The sequence below is a fragment of the Mesoplodon mirus genome, assembly GCF_964341445.2.
Source record: "Mesoplodon mirus genome assembly, chromosome: 2".
Classification (NCBI taxonomy): Eukaryota; Metazoa; Chordata; class Mammalia; order Artiodactyla; family Ziphiidae; genus Mesoplodon; species Mesoplodon mirus.
In genome coordinates, this window is record NC_138977.1 from 169936165 (window position 1) to 169959892 (window position 23728).

The 23728-nt window shown below is 36.6% G+C and overlaps 1 long non-coding RNA gene across 1 annotated transcript; it reads right to left on the reverse strand.

Annotated features, from left to right (window-relative positions):
• Positions 1-366: 366 nt before the first annotated feature.
• On the reverse strand, positions 367-21516 carry LOC309797146. The gene is made up of 3 exons (XR_014292554.1): positions 21106-21516; positions 2132-2221; positions 367-836 (listed from the first exon to the last, which is right to left on the reverse strand). It is a non-coding gene; the product is annotated as an uncharacterized lncRNA (long non-coding RNA).
• Positions 21517-23728: the final 2212 nt, after the last annotated feature.

The following is a 23728-nucleotide window of genomic DNA, read 5'->3' on the forward strand; positions in this document are numbered from 1 at the left end:
CATGCAGAATTTAAAAACTCCAAATTCCATAAGTGAGAAATTTGTGACTAGAGAATGTTGAGTTGCCTGATATATACTTTAACTAGCAGAACTAGAACTAGAAATCAGATCTCCTAACTTCTAATCTATTAGTATTTTCAGTAGAACAGGTCAGGAAACTTTCATGCTGTCACAAGTTCTTTTATTTATTCAACCCAAAATTTAATATGCATCTTTTATGTATTAGACACTATTTTAGGGGCCAAGGATATGAAAATTTTCAATAGAAAATTCTTACCTTCATAAAGTTTACATTTTAGTAAAAGAAACGAGCAATAAATACATCATTATGCAATATAATGTTATTGCTTTATAACACAAAGTAAGAAAAATGGAAAAGGTAACAAGGCATATAACTTTTTGATAAGGTTGCAAGGGAAGGCATTTCAGAAGCAGAAGTATTTGAGCAGAAACTTGAATGGGCTAAGAGAATGAGTTGTGGGGACAATATTTAAGGCATAATGAATAACTGATACAAATGTCCTCAGTTAGGTGTGTTTTGGGCACACTTAAGAGCAGCCAAAAGGTCAGAGGGTCTAGAATGCAATGAGTCAGAGGTGAGGAGTAGGGAGGAGACTAGATTGGAGAGGGAGCTCTGGAGGTCATGGAGATAATTTCAGATCTATTTGAATCTGTTGGAAAACCATTTGATCATTTGAATTGTGTCTGTGGCACGTCGTGGCTTTCGTTCTTGAAAATAATTATTCTCTACTTTCATTCTTCTGCCATGTAGCTGTTCAGTTTTCCCAGTAGTACTAATTGAAGAGACTGTCTTTTCTCCATTGTGTATCTCTCTACTGGATAAAGGATGAAACATAGGGAAGTAAAATCAGAAACACTTTTATGTACTAACACAGAATAATGCCACATTTTTAGTGTTTATATAATATCTTCTCCCTAAAGTCACTCTACACTGTTAATTGAATTCCTACAATTATTCTGAGATATAAGAAAACACAGAGTATTATTTCCATTTAACAGATTGGAAGCTGAGATTGTAAAGTAAGACATCAAGTAGTCGTATTTCAAGAACAGAGCTTTATCAGCCACACAATAATGACTATTTTACACTGCATTGGAGGTTGGGGGAGGTAGGCAAGAGAGAGCGATAAGCTTTTACTTAGAAGAGAAAGGGAAGATCAGTTGCTTTTTAATTCATTCAATACTTATTTATCATATATCATGTGTCAGGCACTGCATTAGACACTGGGGATACAGAGGTGGAAAAAGTCAATTCCTGACCTAACAAAGTCTGCTCTAGGATACAATAATGACCTTCAGTCTTTTTGCCTTTTATTACATGCTCACCAATTTAGAAGTATCTCATGCTTCAATCTCCTAATAATCCATAGATAATGAAATTAAAGAGCAGAAAGACTAAACAATTTATACAAGGTCACTCAATGTGCAATTTGTGAGCTTCTGTAGGATTCAAGCCCAGGTTTAACCCCAAAGTCTGTTCTCTTAACTATATGCTTCTTCACCTCTTTTAAACACTCTACATGTTTAAATGTCTCTTGCATTCCCCCCTCAGTTGTTTTTTCCTTTTTTTTGTTTATAGTTATTTTATTATCTTGCTGCTTCTCTATTACTAACACAGATCTCAATTAATGTTTAGCATACTTAATTTACTATCACTCTAGCTACAAAGTATTTGTGCATTGGGCCAGCATAATAATTTTTACAGTTTTTAAATTTCAAAATAAGTATTTTTCCTCCCTTGATAAACCTTTATAAAAATCCAAACAATTCAGGGAGCATGAAAGACTCTCTTTAATCCCATCATCCAGGGTAACCACTGTCCACTTCTTAAGGCACATCATCATAGAATATTAAAATATACTCCCTCAGTTTTTTAAAATTTCTTTTCTTATTTTTTGCTTATCTTGGCATGTGAACTGTTGACACCTATCAAATGAGTTAGTGGATACAGAACTTCAATGGCCTTGAGCTAATGTAGGTAAATTGGACACAGAGCACTGCATATACTGAGTATACTGAGCAGTCATCAAAGCCAAAATCATACACTCACATGCACACACACACACACATACACATACACACACACTGGTGTATTGTTAATAGTACTGACCCTATCCAAATCAATAGCTTTTCTTCAATTTCATAGGTAGTCCTTTTCTCACAATCTCCTGCTTCTATGTCTCCAGAAGTTTTAGAAAACCTGAGAGTAAAGTAATGTCAGTTCCCCAGTTCTCTAGTTTTCCGAAGTACACAGAGGATACATTAGTATATACTAGCAGGACAAAGTCAAGTTTCAAATTTAGTCAAAGTCTTCATAACTCAGAGTATGTAACTTCCCTTCTCACCTAGATGTAAGGACTGGGCTGTTGAGAATTCTATTTTGGGAGACACGCATTTAAGAGCATAAACTCTGAATGTGAGTTTAAATACCAGGTACACTGCTTGTAGGTGAACAATTTAACATTACTGTGCTTCACTTTCATCATTGGTCAATAGAAATAATAATAGTGACTAACTTACAAAGCTGTTTTGAAAACTTAGTGAGTTAATAAAGTGAAATAGTAAGTGCTGTTTAAACGATTACTATTATTTAACCTCAAACCTCAAAGGTCTTGTCAAAAAATTGAGTTGTTTTGGTCATGGAATTTTTTTTTAACATCTTTATTGGAGTATAATTGCTTTACACTGACATGTTAGTTTCTGCTCTATAACAAAGTGAATCAGCTGTACATATATATATATATCCCCATATACCCTCCCTCTGGCGTCTTCCTCCAACTATCCTTATCCCACCCCTCTAGGTGGTCACAAAGCAGCGAGCTGATCTCCCTGTGCTATGGGAGTGCTTCCCACTAGCTACCTATTTTACATTTGGTAGAGTATATATGTCCATGCTACTCTCTCACTTCGTCCCAGCTTACCCTTCTCCCTCCTCATGTCCTCAAGCCCACTCTCGAAGTCTTCATCTTTATACCTGTCCTGCCCCTAGGTTCTTCAGAACCATTTTTCTTTTTTTTAGATTCCATATATATATGCTAGCATACGGTATTTGTTTTTCTCTTTGTGACTCACTACACCCTATACGGCAGTCTCTAGGTCCATCCACCTCACCACAAATAACTCAATTTCATTTCTATATATGGCTGAGTAATATTCCATTGTATATATGTGCCACATCTTCTTTATCTATTCATCTGTCAATGGACACTTACATTGCTTCCATGTCCAGGCTATGGTAAACAGAGCATAAATGAACATTTTGGTACATGATTATTTTTGAATTATGGTTTTCTCAGGGTATATGCCCAGTAATGGGATTGCTTTGTCATATGGTAGTTCTATTTGTAGTTTTTTAAGGATCCTCCATACTGTTCTCCATAGTAGCTGTTCAATTTACATTCCCACCAATAGTGCAGGAGAGTTCTCTTTTCTCCACACCCTCTCCAGCATTTATTGTTTGTAGATTTTTTGATGATGGCCATTCTGGTCATCATCTGGTGTGAAGTGATACCTCATTGTAGTTTTGATTTGCACTTCTCTAATGATTAGTGATGTTGAGCATCCTTTCATGTGTTTGTTGGCAATCTGTATATCTTCTTTGTAGAAATGTCTATTTAGGTCTTCTGTCCATTTTTGGATTGGGTTGTTTGTTTTTTTGTTATTGAGCTGTGTGAGCAGCTTATAAACTTTGCAGATTAATTCTTTGTCAGTTGCTTCATTTGCAAATATTTTCTCCCATTCTGAGGTCTGTCTTTTCCTCTTGTTTATGTTTTCCTTTGTTGTGCAAAATCTTTTGTTTCATTAGGACCTATTTGTTTATTTTTGTATTTATTTCCATTTCTCTAGGAGGTGGGTCAAAACGATCTTGCTGTGATTTACGTCATAGAGTGTTCTAAGTTTTCCTCCAATAGTTTTACAGTGTCTGGCCTTACATTTAGGTCATTAATCCATTTTGAGTTTATTTTTGTGTATGGTGTTAGGGAGTGTTATAATTTCATTCTTTTACATGTAGCTGTCCAGTTTTCCCGGCACCATTTATTGAAGAGGCTGTCCTTTCTCCACGGTATATTCCTGCCACCTTTATCAAAGATAAGGTGACCATATGTGTTTGGGTTTATCTCTGGGCTTTGTATCCTGTTCCATTGATCTATATTTCTGTTTTTGTGCCAGTACCATACTGTCTTGATTACAGTAGCTTTGTAGTATAGTCTGAAGTCAGGGAGCCTGATTCCTCCAGCTCCATTTTTCTTTCTCAAGTTTGCTTTGGCTCTTCGGGGTCTTTTGTGTTTCCATGGAAATTGGGAATTTTTTTGATCTAGTTCAGTGAAAAATGCCATTGGTATTTTGATAGGGATTGAATTGAATCTGTAGATTGCTTTGGATAGTATAGTCTTTTTCACAATGTTGATTCTTCCAATCCAAGAACATGGTAAATCTCTCCATCTGTTTGTATCATCTTTAATTTCTTTCATCTGTGTCTTATAGTTTTCTGCATACATGTATTTTGTCTCCTTAGGTAGGTTTATTCCTAGGTATTTTATTCTGTTTGTTGCAGTGGTAAATAGGAGTATTTCCTTAATTTCTCTCCCAGATTTTGCATCATTAATGTATAGTAATGCCAGAGATTTCTTGCATTAATTTTGTATCCTGCTACTTTACCAAATTCATTGATTAGCTCTAGTACTTTTCTGGTAGCATCTTTAGGATACACTACGTATAGTATCATGTCATCTGCAAAGACTGATAGCTTTACTTCTTCTTTTCCGATTTGGATTCATTTTATTTCTTTTACCTCACTGGTTGCTGTGGCTAAAACATCCAAATCTATGTTGAATAATAGTGGTGAGAGTGGACAACCTTATCCTGTTCCTGATCTTAGAGGAAATGGTTTCAGTTTTTTACCATTGAGACTGATGTCGGTTGTGGGTTTTTCATATATGGCCTTTATCATCTTGAGGTAAGTTCCCTCTATGTCTACTTTCTGGAGGGTTTTTATCATAAATTTGTTTTAAATTTTATTGAAAGCTTTTTCTGAATCTATTGAGATGATGATATAGATTTTGTCCTTCAATTTGTTAATATGGTGTATCACATTGATTGATTTGCATGTATTGAAGAATCCTTGCATTCTTGGGATAAACCCCACTTGATCATGGTGTATGATCCTATTAATGTGCTGTTAGATTCTGTTTGCTTGTATTTTGTTGAGGATTTTTGCATCTCTGTTCATCAGTGATATTGTCTTGTAGTTTTCTTTCTTTGTGACATCTTTGTCTGGTTTTGGTATCAGGGTGATGGTGGCCTCGTAGAATGAGTTTGGGAGTGTTCCTCCCTCTGCTATATTTTGGAAGATTTTGAGAATTATAGGTGTTAGCTCATCTCTAAATGTTTCATGGAATTTGCCTGTGAAGCCATCTGGTCCTGGGCTTTTGTTTATTGGAAGATTTTTATCATAGTCTCAATTTCTGTGCTTGTGATTGGTCTGTTTATATTTTCTATTTCTTCCTGGTTCAGTCTCGGGAGGTTGCACTTTTCTAAGAATTTGTCGTTTTCTTTGTGGTTGTTGATTTTATTGGCATACAGTTGCTTGTAGTAATCTCTCATGATCCATTGTATTTCTGCAGTGTCAGTTGTTACTTCTCCTTTCATATTTGTAATTCTATTGATTTGAGTCTTCTCCCATTTCTTCTTGAAGAGTCTGGCTAATGGTTTATCAATTTTGTTTATCTTCTCAAAGAACCAGCTTTTAGTTTTATTGATCTTTGCTATCATTTCCTTCGTTTCTTTTTCATTTATTTCTGATCTGATCTTTATGATTTCTTTCCTTCTGCTAACTTTGTGAGTTTTTTGTTCTTCTTTCTCTAATTGCTTTAGGTGTAAGGCTAGGTTCTTTATTTTAGCTGTTTCTTGTTCTTGAGGTAGGATCATATTGCTATAAACTTCCCTCTTAGAACTGCTTTTGCTGCATCCCATAGGTTTGGGGTCATATGTTTTCAGTGTCATTTCCTTCTAGGTATTTTTTGATTTCCTCTTTAATTCCTTCAGTGATCACTTCGTTATTAAGTAGTGTATTGTTTAGCCTCCATGTGTTTGTATTTTTTACAGGTTTTTTCTTGTAATTGATATATAGTCTCCTAGTGTTGTGTTCAGAAAAGATACTTGATATGATTTCAATTTTCTTAAATTTACCAAGGCTTGATTTGTGACCCAAGATATGATCTATCCTGGAGAATATTCCATGAACACTTGAGAAGAAAGTGTATTCTGTTGTATTTTGATGGAATATCCTATAAATATCAGTTAAGTCCATCTTGTTTAATGTATCATTTATAGCTTGTGTTTCATTATTTATTTTCATTTTGGATGATCTGTCCACTGTTGAAAGTGGGGTGTTATAGTCCCCTACTATGATTGTGTTATGATTGATATCGATTTCCCCTTTTATGGTTGTTATTTTTTTCCTTATGTATTGAGGTGCTCCTATCTTGGGTCCATAAATATTTACAATTGTTATATCTTCTTGGATTGATCCCTGTATCATTATGTAGTGTCTTTCTTTGTGTCTTGTAATAGTCTTTGTTTCAAAGTCATTTTGTCTGATAATAGTATTGCTACTCCAGCTTTCTTTTGATTTTCATTTGCATGGAATATCTTTTTCTATCCCCTCACTTTCAGTCTGTATGTGTCCCTAGGTCTGAAGTGGATCTCTTGTAGACAGCATATACACGGGTCTTGTTTTTGTATCCATTCAGCCAGTCTATATCTTTAAGTTGGAACATTTAATCCGTTTATATTTAAAGTAGTTATTGACATGTATGTTCCTATTACCATTTTCTTAATTGTTTTGCGTTTGTTTTTGTAGGTGTTTTCCTTCTCTTGTGTTTCTTGCCCAGAGAAATTCCTTCAGCATTTGTTGTAAAGCTGGTTTGGTGGTGCTGAATTCTCTTAGCTTTTGCTTGTCTGTAAAGTTTTTAATTTCTCAATCGAATCTGAATGAGATCCTTGCTGTGTAGAATAGTTTTGGTTGTAGGTTTTTCTCTTTCATTACTTTAAATATGGCTTGCCACTCCCTTCTGGCTTACAGAGTTTCTGCTGAAAGATCAACTGTTAACCTTATGGAGATTGCCTTGTATTGTGTTTGTTGTTTTTCCCTTGTTGCTTTTAATATTTTTTCTTTGTATTTAATTTTTGATAGTTTGATTTATATGCATCCTGTTGTGTTTCTCCTTGGAGTTATCCGTATGGGAGTCTCTCTGCTTCCTGGACTTGATTGACTATTTCTTTTCCCATATTAGGGAAGTATACAACTTAATCTGTTCAAATATTTTCTCAGTTGTTTCTTTTTTTCTTCTTCTGGATCCCTATTATTTGAATGTTGGTGCATTTAATGTGATCCCAGAGGTCTTTGAGACTGTATTCAATTCTTTTCATTCTTTTTTCTTTATTCTGCTCTGTGGTAATTATTTCCACTATTTTATCTTCCAGGTCACTTATCCATTCTTCTGCCACAGTTATTCTGCTATTGATTTCTTCTAGAGAATTTTTAATTTCATTTGTTGTGGTGTTCACCATTGTTTGTTTGCTCTTTAGCTCTTCTAGGTCCTTGTTAAATGTTTCTTTTAGTTTCTCCATTCTATTTCCAAGATTTTATATCATCTTTACTATCATTACTCTGAATTCTTTTTCAAGTAGACTGACTATTTCCTCTTCATTTGTTTGGTTTGGTGGGTTTTTACCTTTCTCCTTCAACTGCTACGTGTTTCTCTTTCTTCTCATTTTGCTTAACTTACTGTGTTTGGGGTCTCGTTTTCACAGGCTGAAGATTCATACTTCCTGTTGTTTTGGTGTCTGCCCCCAGTGGCTAAAGTTTGTTTAGTCGGTTGTGTAGGCTTCCTGATGGAGGGGACTAGTGCCTGTGTTCTGGTGGATGAGGCTGGATCTTGTCTTTCTGGTGGGCAGGACCAAGTCCGGTGGTGTGTTTTGGAGTGTCTGTGACCTTATTATGATTTTAGGCAGCCTCTCTGCTAAGGGGTTGTGTTGTTTTCCTGTCTTGCTAGTTGTTTGGCATAGGGTGTCCAGCAGTGTAGCTTGCTGGTCCTTGCTTGGAGCTGGGTCTTAGCTTTGAGGTGGAGATCTCTGGGAGTACTTTTGCCATTTGATATTATGTGGAGCTGGGAGGTCTCTGGTAGACCAATGTCCTGAGCTCATCTCTCCCACCTCAGAAGCAATGTCCTGACACCTGGCCAGAGCACCAAGACCTTGTCAGCCACTTAGCTCAGAAAAAAGGAAAGAAGGAAGGAAAAAAAGAAAATAAATAATTTATTAAAAAATAAAAAAGTTACTAAAAATAAAATAAAAATTAAAAAGTAATAAAAAGAAAAAGAAAGAAAGAAGAGAGCAACCAATCCAAAAAACAAATCCACCAATCATAACAAGTGCTAAAAAAAAAAAAAAAAAGACAGACTGAACCCTAGCACCAATGATAAAAGCAAAGGTATACAGACAAAAATCACACAAAGTCCATGGTCTCAATTTTGGGATGATACATTGTCTATTCAGGTATTCTAGATATGGAAGCGTTCATTAAGTTGATTGTGGAGATCTAATCCACTCCTCTTGAGGATTAAGTTTCTCCTGAGCAGAAATTACTCTTTCTCTTCTTTGCTCACACAGCTCTTGGGGTTCAGCTTTGGTTTTGGCCCTGCATCTGCATGTAGGTCACCTGAGGGCATCTGTTCCCTGCCCAGACAGGACGGGGTTGAAGGAGCTGCTGATTAGGGGGCTCTTCTCACTCAGGCCAGGGGGAGGGAGGGGTACGGATGCAGGGCGAGCCTGCAGCACTTCTTGTGTTCTCTCAGGGAAGTTGTCTCTGGATCATGGGACCCTGGCAGTGTCAGGCTGCAGAGGTCCCTGGGAGGGGAGGTGTGGATTGTGACCTGTGCTTGCACACAGGTTTCTTGGTGGCAGCAACAGCAGCCTTAGCATCTCATGCCCGTCTTGGGGGCCTGTGCTGATAGCCACGGCTCATGCTGGTCTGTGGAGCTCGTTTAGGCAGTGCTCTGAATCCCTTCTCCTCGCGCACCCCGAAACAATTTTCTCTTGCCTCTTAGGAAGTTCCAGATCTTTTCCTGGACTCCCTCCTGGCTAGCTGTGGTGCACTAGCCCCTTCAGGCTGTGTTCACACAGCCAACCCCAGTCCTCTCCCTGGGATCTGACCTCCGAAGCCCGAGCCTCGGCTCCCAGCCCCTGCCCGCCCCGGCGTGTGAGCAGACGAGCCTCTCGGGCTGGTGAGTGTAGGTCAGCACTGCTCCTCTGTGCAGGAATCTCTCCACTTTGCCCTCTGCACCCCTGTTGCTGTGCTCTCTTCTGTGGCCCCGAAGCACCTCCCTCTGCCACCTGCAGTCTCCACCCACGAAGGGGCTTCCTAGTGTGTGGAAACCTTTCCTCCTTCACAGCCCCCTCCCACTGGTGCAGATCCCATCCCTATCCTTTTGTCTCTGTTTTTTCTCTTTTCTTTTGCCCTACCCAGGTACATGGGGAGTTTTTTTGCCTTTTGGGAGGTCTGAGATCTTCTGCCAGCATTCAGTAGGTGTTCTGTAGGAGTTGTTCCACATGTAGATGTATTTCTGGTGTATTTGTGGGGAGGAAGGTGATCTCCACGTCTTACTCCTCCGCTATCTTGAAGGTCTCCCTCTATGCAATGTTTTTTGACTAATGAAAATAGCCACTACTTTGTACTTCACAGGTCAGGAAACTTTATACTGTAAAGGGCCAGAGAGTAAGTTATTTTAGGTTTTGCAGGCAGTACTCAACTCTGCTATTGTAGGACAATGCAGCTGCAGGCAATACCTTAAAAAATGGATGTGTTTGTGCTCTAATGAAACTTTCTTTACAACAGATCAGCAAAGTTTTGCCAACTCCTGGAGTATAAAATTTGCTAGGTGCTCTGCCAGGGGCATTATATATTTTACCTTCTTTAAGAAGGTGTTCTTAACATCTTCATATTATTTACATATGAAAAAATAATCCTTACCTTCAGAGAAATGAATTGATTTCAGCCAAAGTTTTATTATATGTCCAAGCCAGCTTTTAACTTTGGTCTGTGTGACTACCAAGCCCAAACCCATTCAATTAATTATCTCTGCAAGTGGTAAAATATTATAACTTGGTATCTTATCTGGAGCTTATTGATCATTTTAGCACTAAGAAAAAAAAATTTGCTGAAAAAGAGGAAGCATTGAATTAGTTTGTACTGATATGGAAAAGAATGGCCTGTGGTTTGGAACTCCATGTGATTAGTACTATTGTTGCCAATAATATTTAGACAGTTGTTTAGATATTTCACTGGCATGATTACTGATTAACCCCATAATCAGCTAAGCACAAAATTTTGACTAAAAATGGAAATTTTCTACATTTTTCTCCATCTGTAAAATAGGCCTAATATAAAGTAGAGGAACAGACTTCTTTTTATTAGACATAGCTATAAATGGTGAGAATACAGCAGGGACTAGATTGCTGCATTTAAGAGTTTATAGAAGATCAAATTTATAGATAAAAGCAATAAAATATACACACAATAATATATCCTCTGTCTTATGTGACACAGCCTATAAAGGAAAATAAAACTGCATAAGCATGATAGAGAAAAAAGATAGATCACTCTTATTTTACATATGCTGGTCAAGAAAGTCCTACTTAAAAGGTGACACTATGGAGAAATCTGGAATAATTGAGGCAGCAAGCCATGAAGATATGTTAGGCAAGAGTGTTGTAAGCAGAGAGAACAGCAAATATAGACATTCTACAGTGAAATTGTGTTTGAAGAGTTCTCAGAATAGCAAGGTGGCAAAAGAGAGAGAATGGTAAGAAAGTCAGAGACATAACAGAGACCAGGGTAAGGAATTTGTAAGCAAAGTGTGACACATTCTGATTTAAGTTAAAAAGAAAGAAAAAAAGAAGGAGATGAGAGAGGGGGAGGGAGGGAGGAGAGAGGGAGAGAGGGAGTGAAAGGGAGAATGAATGGATGAATGAAGGAAATTTTGCTGTTGTGGGGAAGAGAAAGGAAAATAGATGAGGCAGGTAGAAAGTAGAAGCAGGAGATGAGTATTAGATGAGTACTTAGAAGAATGGAATTTCTATTTATGGGAAGATCAGTGCAGGAGCATGTATGAGGGTAGGGGGCATTCTAATTTTGAGATGCACATTAAATATTCAAGTGGCAATATTATATGCTATTGGATATGAGTTTGGAATTCAGGATTTGGGGAGATGTGGGCATATTTGCCATTTGAAGTTATTAGATATGATGAGATTACCGAGCATATGTGACACAACAATTTAAGTCCAAGGACCAAGCCTGGAGGGTATTTGGAGGTCATTCTCCAGTTCCTTGGGAAAGAAACCAACTAAGAATACTAAGGAAATGTAAGGGATATAAGATTAGCATTGTGACAGAGTGATTCCCCAAAAGCAAAGTGCATAAAGTATTTCAAAGAGGATAGAATATTAAAATACAATACATCTAATATCACTAAGTCAAGTGAAATAAGAACAGATAAATGATTATTAAATTTAGCAAATTGATGTCACTGATAACTGACAAAATAAATTATGATGGATGTAGTAGGGGTAAAAGCTCCCTTGTCTTAAGAAAGAATGGGAGGAGAGGATATGAAGGCAGGAAATAGAAACCACATATTTTTGTTTGTTTGTTTGTCTTTTGGCAGTCACAGCAGGCTTATTGTTGTCAATAGAGCACTGGTATGCTTCTCCAAGGAGGCATAGGCAGAGGCCGTTAGAAAAGTGAGTTGGATGGTGGCAGGGAGAGAGACAGGTGCTGAGGTTGATTCCTGGTCTCCTGGAGTCCATGTTTCCATCCCTCTTATCTGGGTCCAATGAGCATAGTCCACCTGGGCATGAGCCATCCTAAGGTGGTTTCTGGCTGGGTATGCCCTGGGCAGGAGAGGAAGGATACACACACACACACACACACACACATATGTGTGTGTGTGTGTGTGTATGTATGTGTATATATATATATATATGGAGAGAGAGAGAGAGAAGTTGATCTAAGGAGATTGGGAGTCAGGAGGGAAGAATTGTTTTTTGTTTGCTTGTGTCTTTGTTATATGGAGATATGAGTGATCCAGTAGACAGGGATATGTTATGATGCAGGAAAGGGAGGGACACTTTCAAGAGTGATTCTTTGAGTAGGGGTTCTTCACACAGGTGGTTGAATTGCCTTTAGGAGTACAGTGAGTTCATCCATCAGAATAGGAGGGGAGTCAGAGCAATGGTCCAGGATGGTAGCTTGATCATAGGATTCTGTGCAAGTCCTCTTCAGATTTTCTCTATATTTTCTGAATTACGAAGCAGTCAAAAATTGAGAAGGAGAAAGCATGTGTTGGAGGATTGTAGATTTCACACCTTCTTGATACACAGGAGACTGAAGGACAGGAAAATTAACCAGTGCTAAACAGCTACCTTGTTTGAATAGTCACGGATGTAAAATGAGATATATTAGTACACACATGCATTTTTCTCCAATTACATTCAGCTGCTCCTATGCAGGTACTTACTGGGGAGAGGAGTTGGAATTTAATGAGAGTTAGGGGCTCATCAGATGAAGAAAAGAGGGGAAATGGAGTTGAAGGTCTATGTAAAGTATTGCTTTTATTGATGAATTATGAAGGGAGATGTAAAGGAGATAAGGGACAATGAGAAAGTAGATTGGTGATTTCAAGTGGGTATAGAAATCGATGGTGACAAACAAGCCAGAGGAAGATAAATGGAAATATAGGAGGTGATAGTTGAAGAATGAAATCATTAAAAGTTAAGTGTGGAGAGGTCAAAATTATTGGTAATAACAACATCTGGGTTATGAGCATGAGAATAGATGACTATTCCCCTTACTTCCTTAAAGCATTTAAAATTTCACAGTCTTCATAGAATTTCAAGCCCTATAAGAATTAGTTGGGCAGCTTTTTTCTTAAAAATTTTTTTTGCACAGTGCTTTTTAAGAATTTTTCAAATTTCAGTATAAAAATTGTCACTTTTCCAATCAGTCAAGATATTCATTATTCAGTATGGTAGTCAATGGCAACACGTGGCTATCTAAATTTTAATTTTAATTGATTAAAATTAAATACAATTTAAAATTCACTTCCCCAGTCTCATTAACCACATTTGAAAGTCTCCAGAGCCACGTGTGGCTAATCACTACTCTTTATTTTTTATTTTTATTTTTTTTGTGGTACACGGGCCTCTGACTCTTGTGGCCTCTCCCGTTGCGGAGCACAGGCTCCGGACACGCAGGCTCAGTGGCCATGGCTCACAGGTCCAGCCGCTCCATGGCATGTGGGATCTTCCCAGACTGGGGCACGAACCTGTGTCCCCTGCATCGGCAGGTGGACTCTCAACCACTGCACCACCAGGGAAGCCCTGGCTAATCACTACTCTTTTGGACTATGCAAATAAGAAAGATTTTCATCATCATGGAAAGTTCTATTGAAAGATGCTATTCTAAAGCTTTGCTTCATACTATTCCAAAGTTAAACAATTCTGGGACAGAACAGAAATTAAATTTTGCCTTGAAACCACCTGATCAGTCTTGCTAGACACAGAAATTATCTGACAACTACTATGTTACCATAACTGCCTAGATACCATATGTTTTATGGCATCTATGAAATAGGTAGATAATTGTCATGGCTACTGAATCACATAATATGAGCTAATGAGAAGTAACTCACTGGTAAAAGGCAACACAAAAGATGTGTTTGATTAAAGCAACTGTTTTCCATATGTTCTCTTTTGTCAAAAATCCTAGTTATTTTGGAGTATGGGGAGTTTGTGATTCAAGCCACTAACCCTTATTATGATGGTGTGCCCTCTAACATTCAAATCAAACCCATGACATGGCTCATAATGGGGACTAATATACAGATGGGGAAAACCAATGATTCTTTTAAAATCTTGAAGCTAGCAATTTACTTCCAGGCTTACTTCTTTTGGAAGAAAATGGATGAACAAATAAGCAATCATTTTCTCATGAGTGAAGGTAATGTCAGCTAAACATCTGCTTTATTCTAGCCACGTGGCACAATTTTCAGAGGAAATTACTATGGCTGTAACCAGAATGTCAGAAAGGCTCACTGTTCAGCTTCAGTGGATGTTGTGTTCATCTGATGGAATTTTGCTTTCTGTGGCATCTAAGCATATATTAAAAACATACACCAGGGAAGGAAAGGGAAGGGAAGATCAAGAGCTAGGAAATAAATATGGATGAACTCTTATTCTGTATCATATCTGCATGGGATGGTTAAATTTTATCAGGTTGCTTAAGGTTCACACCAATTATTTGGTGTATGTTTTGTTTTCACCTCAGTTTTACAGAGGAAGGTACTCAGAAACATTAAGATCAAGTAACTAGCTCATGTTCTCAGAATTGATGATGGTTGGAGGATGGAGATCTTTCTGGCTCTAAAAAGCTGTCATTATGTAAAACAAAGTTAAATATCACTTGCTGAATTTTCTGAGTATCTCTGGGAACACTCTGAGTAGATTGCTTCATTTGACCATTTAGACCAAGAACCAACCACATTAGAAATGTTGTGAAAATGCTCCTAGTCATGTATCAGATTGTTTTCCTTAAAAAAAGATTTTTTTGAAATTCTATTTAATTTGATGGGTTAGATATTTTAACCAACATTTTGATAAATTATAGTATTCGCCTCTCAGGGAGGTTAAGGCAAAATACGGTTACACTAAATTAGTACCTACTACTATAAAATGGTTTTAGAATAGAATCAACTCTGTCAACTTTTATAACTGTTAAAAAATTCCTTATATAACAATTGCTACTTGTTTTTTGCAAAAGTGTTTTTTTCCCTATCAGTGTAACTAAAGTTTTGTCAGTTTTGTTCTTTTGAAATAACCAATTTTTGTTTGTAGATTTTTGTCTACTATTTTTCTATTCTATATTTCACTCCTTTCTATCTCATCTTTTTAAAATTTTCTTCCTTCTGATTGTTTTGACTTCAATTTGCTCTTAGTTTCTAGTTTCTTGAGTCTGAAGTTTAGGCTATTGATCTGAGATATTTCTTCTTTTTATATGTGGACATTTACAGTTATAAGTTTCCCTCCAAGTTCTGTTTTAGCTGGACTCCATACATTTGGTATATTGTAATTTCTTCTTTGACTATTGATTATTTAGGAATGTAACGTTTAATTTCCATATATTTGTGAATTTCTGAAATTTATTTCTGTTATTTATTTCTAATCTTATTCCTTTGTGGTCAGAGCACATAAAAACTATTCCAAAACACAGAAGAGGCAGAAATACTACAAAACTCATTTTATCAAGCCAGTATAAGTTTGATACCAAAAACAGGAAAAGATATCACAGGAAAACTACAAACCATTTCTGTTATGAATATAATATAAATATCCTTAATACACCAAATATAGCAACATATAACAGTGATAATATATTAAAATAAGTTAGGGTTTACACCAAGAATTCAAGGTTGGTAAAACATTAAAAAAGTGGGGCAGTGTAATATGGTATATTAACAGAATCAAGGTCAAAAACAAGATGATCATCTAAATAGATGAACGAAATCATTTCACAATATCCAAAACCTTTCATAATAAAAACACTCAACAGATTATGAATAGAAGAAAATTTCCACAATCTGATAAAGATCATCTCTGAAAACACCAGAGCTAACATTACACTTAATGGAGAAAGTCTCAATGCTGTCCCCTAATGTCAGGAACAAGACAAAGATGTCTGCTGTGGTCACTTCAAAAATATATGGGAGGTTATAGGTAAGGCAATTAGACAAAAATGAAATAAAAGACATTCGGACTTGAAAAGAAGTAAAACTATCTCTATTCGCAGATGCCACATGTAGTATATAGGAAATCCTAAGAAATGATCATAGATCTAAATGCAACAGCTAAATTAAAAACACAATACATGAAATAAAAAATACTCTAGATGGGATCAATAGCAGAATAACTGAGGCAGAAGAACGGATAAGTGAGGTGGAAGATAAAATAGTGGAAATAACTGCTGCAGAGCAAAATAAAGAAAAAAGAATGAAACGAACAGAGGACAGTCTCAGAGACCTCTGGGACAACATTAAACGCACCAACATTCGAATTATAGGGGTTCCAGAAGAAGAAGAGAAAAAGAAAGGGACTGAGAAAATATTTGAAGAGATTATAGTTGAAAACTTCCCTAATATGGGAAAGGAAATAGTTAATCAAGTCCAGGAGGCACAGAGAGTCCCATACAGAATAAATCCAAGGAGAAATACGCCAAGACACATATTAATCAAACTGTCAAAAATTAAACACAAAGAAATCATATTAAAAGCAGCAAGGCAAAAACAACAAATAACACACAAGGGAATCCCCATCAGGATAACAGCTGATCTCTCAGCAGAAACTCTACAAGCCAGAAGGGAGTGGCAGGACATAATTAAAGTGATGAAGGAGAAAAACCTGCAACCAAGATTACTCTACCCAGCAAGGATCTCATTCAGATTTGATGGAGAAATTAAAACATTTACAGACAAGCAAAAGCTGAGAGAGTTCAGCACCACCAAACCAGCTTTACAACAAATGCTAAAGGAACTTCTCTAGGCAAGAAACACAACAGAAGTAAAAGACCTACAATAACGAACCCAAAACAATTAAGAAAATGGGAACAGGAACATACATATCAATAATTACCTTAAATGTAAATGGACTAAATGCTCCCACCAAAAGACACAGATTGGCTGAATGGATACAAAAACAAGACCCATATATATGCTGTCTACAAGAGACCCACTTCAGACCTAGAGACACATACAGACTGAAAGTAAGGGGATGGAAAAAGATATTCCATGCAAATGGAAATCAAAAGAAAGCTGGAGTAGCAATTCTCATATCAGACAAAATAGACTTTAAAGTAAAGACTACTAGAAGAGACAAAGAAGGACACTACATAATGATCAAGGGATCGATCCAAGAAGAAGATATAAAAATTGTAAATATTTATGCACCAAACACAGGAGCACCTCAATACATAAGGCAAATACTAACAGCCATAAAAGGAGAAATCGACAGTAACACACTCATAGTAGGGGACTTTAACACCCCACTTTCACCAATGGACAGATCATCCAAAATGAAAATAAATAAGGAAATACAAGCTTTAAATGATACATTAAACAAGATGGACTAAATTGATATTTATAGGACATTCCATCCAAAAACAACAGAATACACATTTTTCTCAAGTGCTCATGGAACATTCTCCAGGATAGATCATATCTTGGGTCACAAATCAAGCCTTGGTAAATTTAAGAAAATTGAAATTGTATCAAGTATCTTTTCCGACCACAATGCTATGAGACTAGATATCAATTACAGGAAAAGAGCTGTAAAAAATACAAACACATGGAGGATAAACAATACTCTACTTAATAACGAAGTGGTCACTGAAGAAATCAAAGAGGAAATTAAAAAATACCTAGAAACAAATGACAATGGAGACACGACGACCCAAAACCTATGGGATGCAGCAAAAGCAGTTCTAAGAGGGAAGTTTATAGCAATACAATCCCACCTTAAGAAACAGGAAACATCTCGAATAAACAACCTAACCTTGCACCTAAAGCAATTAGAGAAAGAAGAACAAAAACATCCCAAAGTTAGCAGAAGGAAAGAAATCATAAAAATCAGATCAGAAATAAATGAAAAAGAAATGAAGGAAACGATAGGAAAGATCAATAAAACTAAAAGCTGGTTCTTTGAGAAGATAAACAAAATTGATAAACCATTAGCCAGACTCATCAAGAAAAAAAGGGAGAAGACTCAAATCAATCGAATTAGAAATGAAAAAGGAGAAGTAACAACTGACACTGCAGAAATACAAAAGATCATGAGAGATTACTATAAGCAACTCTATGCCAATAAAATGGACAACCTGGAAGAAATGGACAAATTCTTAGAAATGCACAACCTGCCAAGACTGAATCAGGAAGAAATAGAAAATATGAACAGACCAATCACAAGCACTGAAATTGAAACTGTGATAAAAAATCTTCCAACAAACAAAAGCCCAGGACCAGATGGCTTCACAGGCGAATTCTATCAAGCATTTAGAGAAGAGCTAACACCTATCCTTCTCAAACTCTTCCAAAATATAGCAGAGGGAGGAACACTCCCAAACTCATTCTACGAGGCCACCATCACCTTGATACCAAAACCAGACAAGGATGTCACAAAGAAAGAAAACTACAGGCCAATATCACTGATGAACATAGATGCAAAAATCCTCAACAAAATACTAGCAAACAGAATCCAACAGCACATTAAAAGGATCATACACCATGATCAAGTGGGGTTTATTCCAGGAATGCAAGGATTCTTCAATATACGCAAATCAATCAACGTGATACACCATATTAACAAATTGAAGGAGAAAAACCATATGATCATCTCAATAGATGCAGAGAAAGCTTTCGACAAAATTCAACACCCATTTATGATAAAAACCCTGCAGAAATTAGGCATAGAGGGAACTTTCCTCAACATAATAAAGGCCATATATGACAAACCCACAGCCAGCATCGTCCTCAATGGTGAAAAACTGAAACCATTTCCACTAAGATCAGGAACAAGACAAGGTTGCCCACTCTCACCACTCTTATTCAACATAGTTTTGGAAGTTTTAGCCACAGCAATCAGAGAAGAAAAGGAAATAAAAGGAATCCAAATCGGAAAAGAAGAAGTAAAGCTGTCACTGTTTGCAGATGACATGATACTATACATAGAGAATCCTAAAGATGCTACCAGAAAACTACTAGAGCTAATCAATGAATTTGGTAAAGTTGCAGGATACAAAATTAATGCACAGAAATCTCTGGCATTCCTATATACTAATGATGAAAAATCTGAAAGTGAAATCAAGGAAACACTCCCATTTACCATTGCAACAAAAAGAATAAAATATCTAGGAATAAACCTACCTAAGGAGACAAAAGACCTGTATGCAGAAAATTATAAGACACTGATGAAAGAAATTAAAGATGATACAAATAGATGGAGAGATATACCATGTTCTTGGATTGGAAGAATCAACATTGTGAAAATGACTCTACTACCCAAAGCAATCTACAGATTCAATGCAATCCCTATCAAACTACCACTGGCATTTTTCACAGAACTAGAACAAAAAATTTCACAATTTGTATGGAAACACAAAAGAGCCCGAATAGCCAAAGCAATCTTGAGAACGAAAAATGGAGCTGGAGGAATCAGGCTCCCTGACTTCAGACTATACTACAAAGCTACAGTAATCAAGACAGTATGGTACTGGCACAAAAACAGAAAGATAGATCAATGGAACAGGATAGAAAGCCCAGAGTTAAACCCATGGACATATGGTCACCTTATCTTTGATAAAGGAGGCAGGAATGTACAGTGGAGAAAGGACAGTCTCTTCAATAAGTGGTGCTGGGAAAACTGGATAGGGACATGTAAAAGTATGAGATTAGATCACTCCCTAACACCATACACAAAAATAAGCTCAAAATGGATTAAATACTTAAATGTAAGCCCCGACACTATCAAACTCTTAGAGGAAAACATAGGCAGAACACTCTATGACATAAATCACAGCAAGATCCTTTTGGACCCACCTCCTAGAGAAATGGAAATAAAGACAAAAATAAACACATGGGACCTAATGAAACTTCAAAGCTTTTGCACAGCAAAGGAAACCATAAACAAGACCAAAAGACAACCCTCAGAATGGGAGAAAATATTTGCAAATGAAGCAACTGACAAAGGATTAATCTCCAAAATTTATAAGCAGCTCAGGCAGCTCAATAACAAAAAAACAAACAACCCAATCCAAAAATGGGCAGAAGACCTAAATAGACATTTCTCCACAGAAGATATACAGACTGCCAACAAACACATGAAAGGATGCTCAACATCTTTACTCATTAGAGAAATGCAAATCAAAACTACAATGAGATATCATCTCACACCAGTCAGAATGGCCATCATCAAAAAATCTAGACACAATAAATGCTGGAGAGGGTGTGGAAAAAAGGGAACACTCTTGCACTGCTGGTGGGAATGTGAATTGGTACAGCCGCTATGGAGAACGGTATGGAGGTTCCTTAAAAAACTACAAATAGAACTACCATATGACCCAGCAATCCCACTACTGGGCATATACCCTGAGAAAACCATAATTCAAAAAGAGACATGTACCAAAATGTTCATAGCAGCCCTATTTACAATAGCCCGGAGATGGAAACAACCTAAGTGTCCATCATCGGATGAATGGATAAAGAAGATGTGGCACATATATACAATGGAATATTACTCAGCCATAAAAAGAAACGAAACTGAGCTATTTGTAATGAGGTGGATAGACCTAGAGTCTGTCATACAGAGTGAAGTAAGTCAGAAAGAGAAAGACAAATACTGTATGCTAACACATATATATGGAATTTAAGAAAAAAAAATGTCATGAAGAACATAGGGGTAAGACAGGAATAAAGACACAGACCTACTAGAGAATGGACTTGAGGATATGGGGAGGGGGAAGGGCAAGCTGTGACAAAGTGAAAGAGCGGCATGGACATATATACACTACCAAACGTAAGGTAGATAGCTAGTGGGAAGCAGCCGCATAGCACAGGGAGATCAGCTTGGTGCTTTGTGACCGCCTGGAGGGGTGGGATAGGGAGGGTGGGAGGGAGACGCAAAAGGGAGGGGATATGGAAACATATGTATATGTATAACTGATTAAATTTGTTATAAGGCAAAAAATTTAAAAAAAAATAAAAATAAAATTAAAAAAAAAAAATACTTAAAACACAGGAATAAGTCTTTTGGCATTGGCTTTGGTAGTTCTTTCTCAGATATGACACCAAAAGCACAAGCAACAAAAGAAAAAAATAAATCAGACTTTATCAAAATTAATAATTTTCAAATTCACAGAACACTATCAAGAAAATTAAAAGAAAACAACAGAATTGTAGAAAATATTTACAAATTACATACCTGATAAGTATCCAGTATCCTTATTATACAAAAAAATTATTATAGATGCACAAATAACCCAGTTTAAAAATGAACAAAAGATTTGAATACATATTTTTCCAAAGAAGATACAAAATAACAAAAAAACACATAAAAAGGTGCTCAAAATTATTAGTCACTAAGAAAATGTAAAACAAAACCACAATGAGATATCACTTCCCACCCAGTAGGAAATCTCTTGGAAGACTCATACATTCCTGGTGAGGATGTATAGCAGTGCAGCTGTTTGATAAACAGTTTGGCATTTCCTCTAAAATGATAAAAATAGTTTCCATATGACTCAGATATTCCATTTTTAGATGTATACTCAATACAATTGGAAACATAGGTCCACACAACAACTTGTACATGAATGTTCATATCAGCATTGCTCATATTAGCTAAAAATGGAAGCAACTCAAAAGTCCATCAGCTGAATAATAAATAAGTGAAATGTGACATATTTATACAATGGAATACTATTTGACCATAAAAAAGAATGAAACACTGATAGATACTAAAACAGGTATAAACCTTGAAATATTATGCTAAATGGATGAAGCCAGACAGAAAGGCCACTTACTGTATGATATCATTTATGAACTGTCCAGAATAGGTAAATGTAAAGTAAGATTCATTAGATTAGTAATTATCAGGGACTGTGGGAAAGAAAAATGAGGATTAACTACTAAAGAATACAGTGTTTCTTTTGGAGTGATGAAAATATTCTAAAGTTAGATGGTGAAGATCCTTGCACAATTCTGTGGATATACTAATTTGCCTCTGAACTATATAGGATAAATTTATAAGGTTAAATAAATTTTATTCCAATAAAGCTGCTACTAAAAATAAAAGAAGTTTGAGCTCATACTTTTTTTGTCAAGGGATAATTTCCTGAAAAATCCCTACTGGATCTTTCTGCATGGAGCAATTCAAAATACCCTGCTTCTTTGTGTATACTTCTTCTAACACTCAGCATTGGTTTTCTCAACTTTATGAGCTAATTTTTATTGCACTTGTGAAAATATAAAACTATTAGTTGTTCAAAGGTTCATTGACCCTCCTGGAAGTTGGGAGTTATATTTCATGAGTATTACTATCACAGAATCCATGTTTTGCATGTTGAATACATGAATGGAGATGGGGATTATAGGGAAGGTGCAGATGAAACAAAAAGAATAGTTTCTTAACAGGACAGGTAGCAAGAGACTTTGATATCATATATGCAGATATAAAATGAAGCATGATAAATCCCAACAAGTTTGATTACTAATCAGTGAGTAAGGCTATTGAATGTCCAGGTGAAAAATAACAGATAAGATCAGAATTTAAAGGACATCAAAGGAATAAATCCTTGGAAAAGATAAGAAAGAAAATCAAAGAAAGAGAAATGTGTTGAGCTTTTTCATCTGACAGGAGTGCAGGGCCATTTGGAAACACTAATGCCACATGAGGACAATTTATTTTGTTGCCAGAAAAGCTTGTTATCTTCTGCTCCGTGTGACCCATTGAAGTTGTAGGATTTCAGTAGCTACACACTTAGGGCAATCCATCATTTTCAACCCAGCAGCTCCATCCTTACTAGCAAAGTGGGTGGCAAATTGTAAAAGAAACAAATAGCTCACTTGTGCAATGAGGTACTTTTTCCCAAATGTTCCCTGAGATGACAATTTCTTTGGTGTATCAACCTGGCTGTTCCATTGCTCCTTAGAAGTGGGATATAGATATATCAACAAATATTTCCAGTGTTTCTGGAAGCAATCAACATAAACACTGCAGAAGACATGACTCTCTTCTTTTGTTCCTAAACCATGCAGAAGAGCTGATAGGCTCATTTCTGTTACAGCAGAGAGGAAGAGAAAAGATTGAAAGTCATTTTTGTGAGTTCACTGTGGTGGGTGTATATACATAATTCCACAATTAAGCTATATTGTGGCAGATTCCAGTTTTCATAGTCCTAGTGATGACTGGTGAGACCCTTACAAACTGCATACACAATCAGAACTTTATTTCAAGTCCAAAAAACCTGGTCCTAAGTATTTAAAGCCCACAGGATGGTAGAGTTTCAGGAGAGAATTTTGTCAACTCTTTAATTTGCATCCCTAAATCCTTTCACTTGTGCTTCATCCTACTTTGCAGTAGCTTTGTTCAAGGTTTGGAGACACCTTCACCCTCACCCCCCATGGGTCCCCTCTCACACTCAATTTCATTTCTTCACCCTCCACAACCTATCCAGTGTTCATAATTTTCTCTAGGAGATAAAGGTTGGAGTTTTGGATCCTGATAGTGGAAAAAATGTGGGTGCTCTCAAAGTCTCATAGTAGCCTGGTTTCCAGGAGGCAAAGTCTATTATGCTATCAGATAATACTGTTTTTCATGATGAATACTAATTCACTTCCAGCCTGTCTTCTGCCCTTTATCATGCTCAGAGATGACTATGTCCCCTCATGCTTTAAGGTCCTTCACCAAAATCCCTCTTCTACTATTTCAGGAGATGCCAAAGAGCCATCTATTCTAGATGCAGGTAAAAATGTGATGCACCATCTGTAGACAATTTAACAATATAATAAAATTTACTGAAAGTTAGTCTCCTTTTCACTGTTGC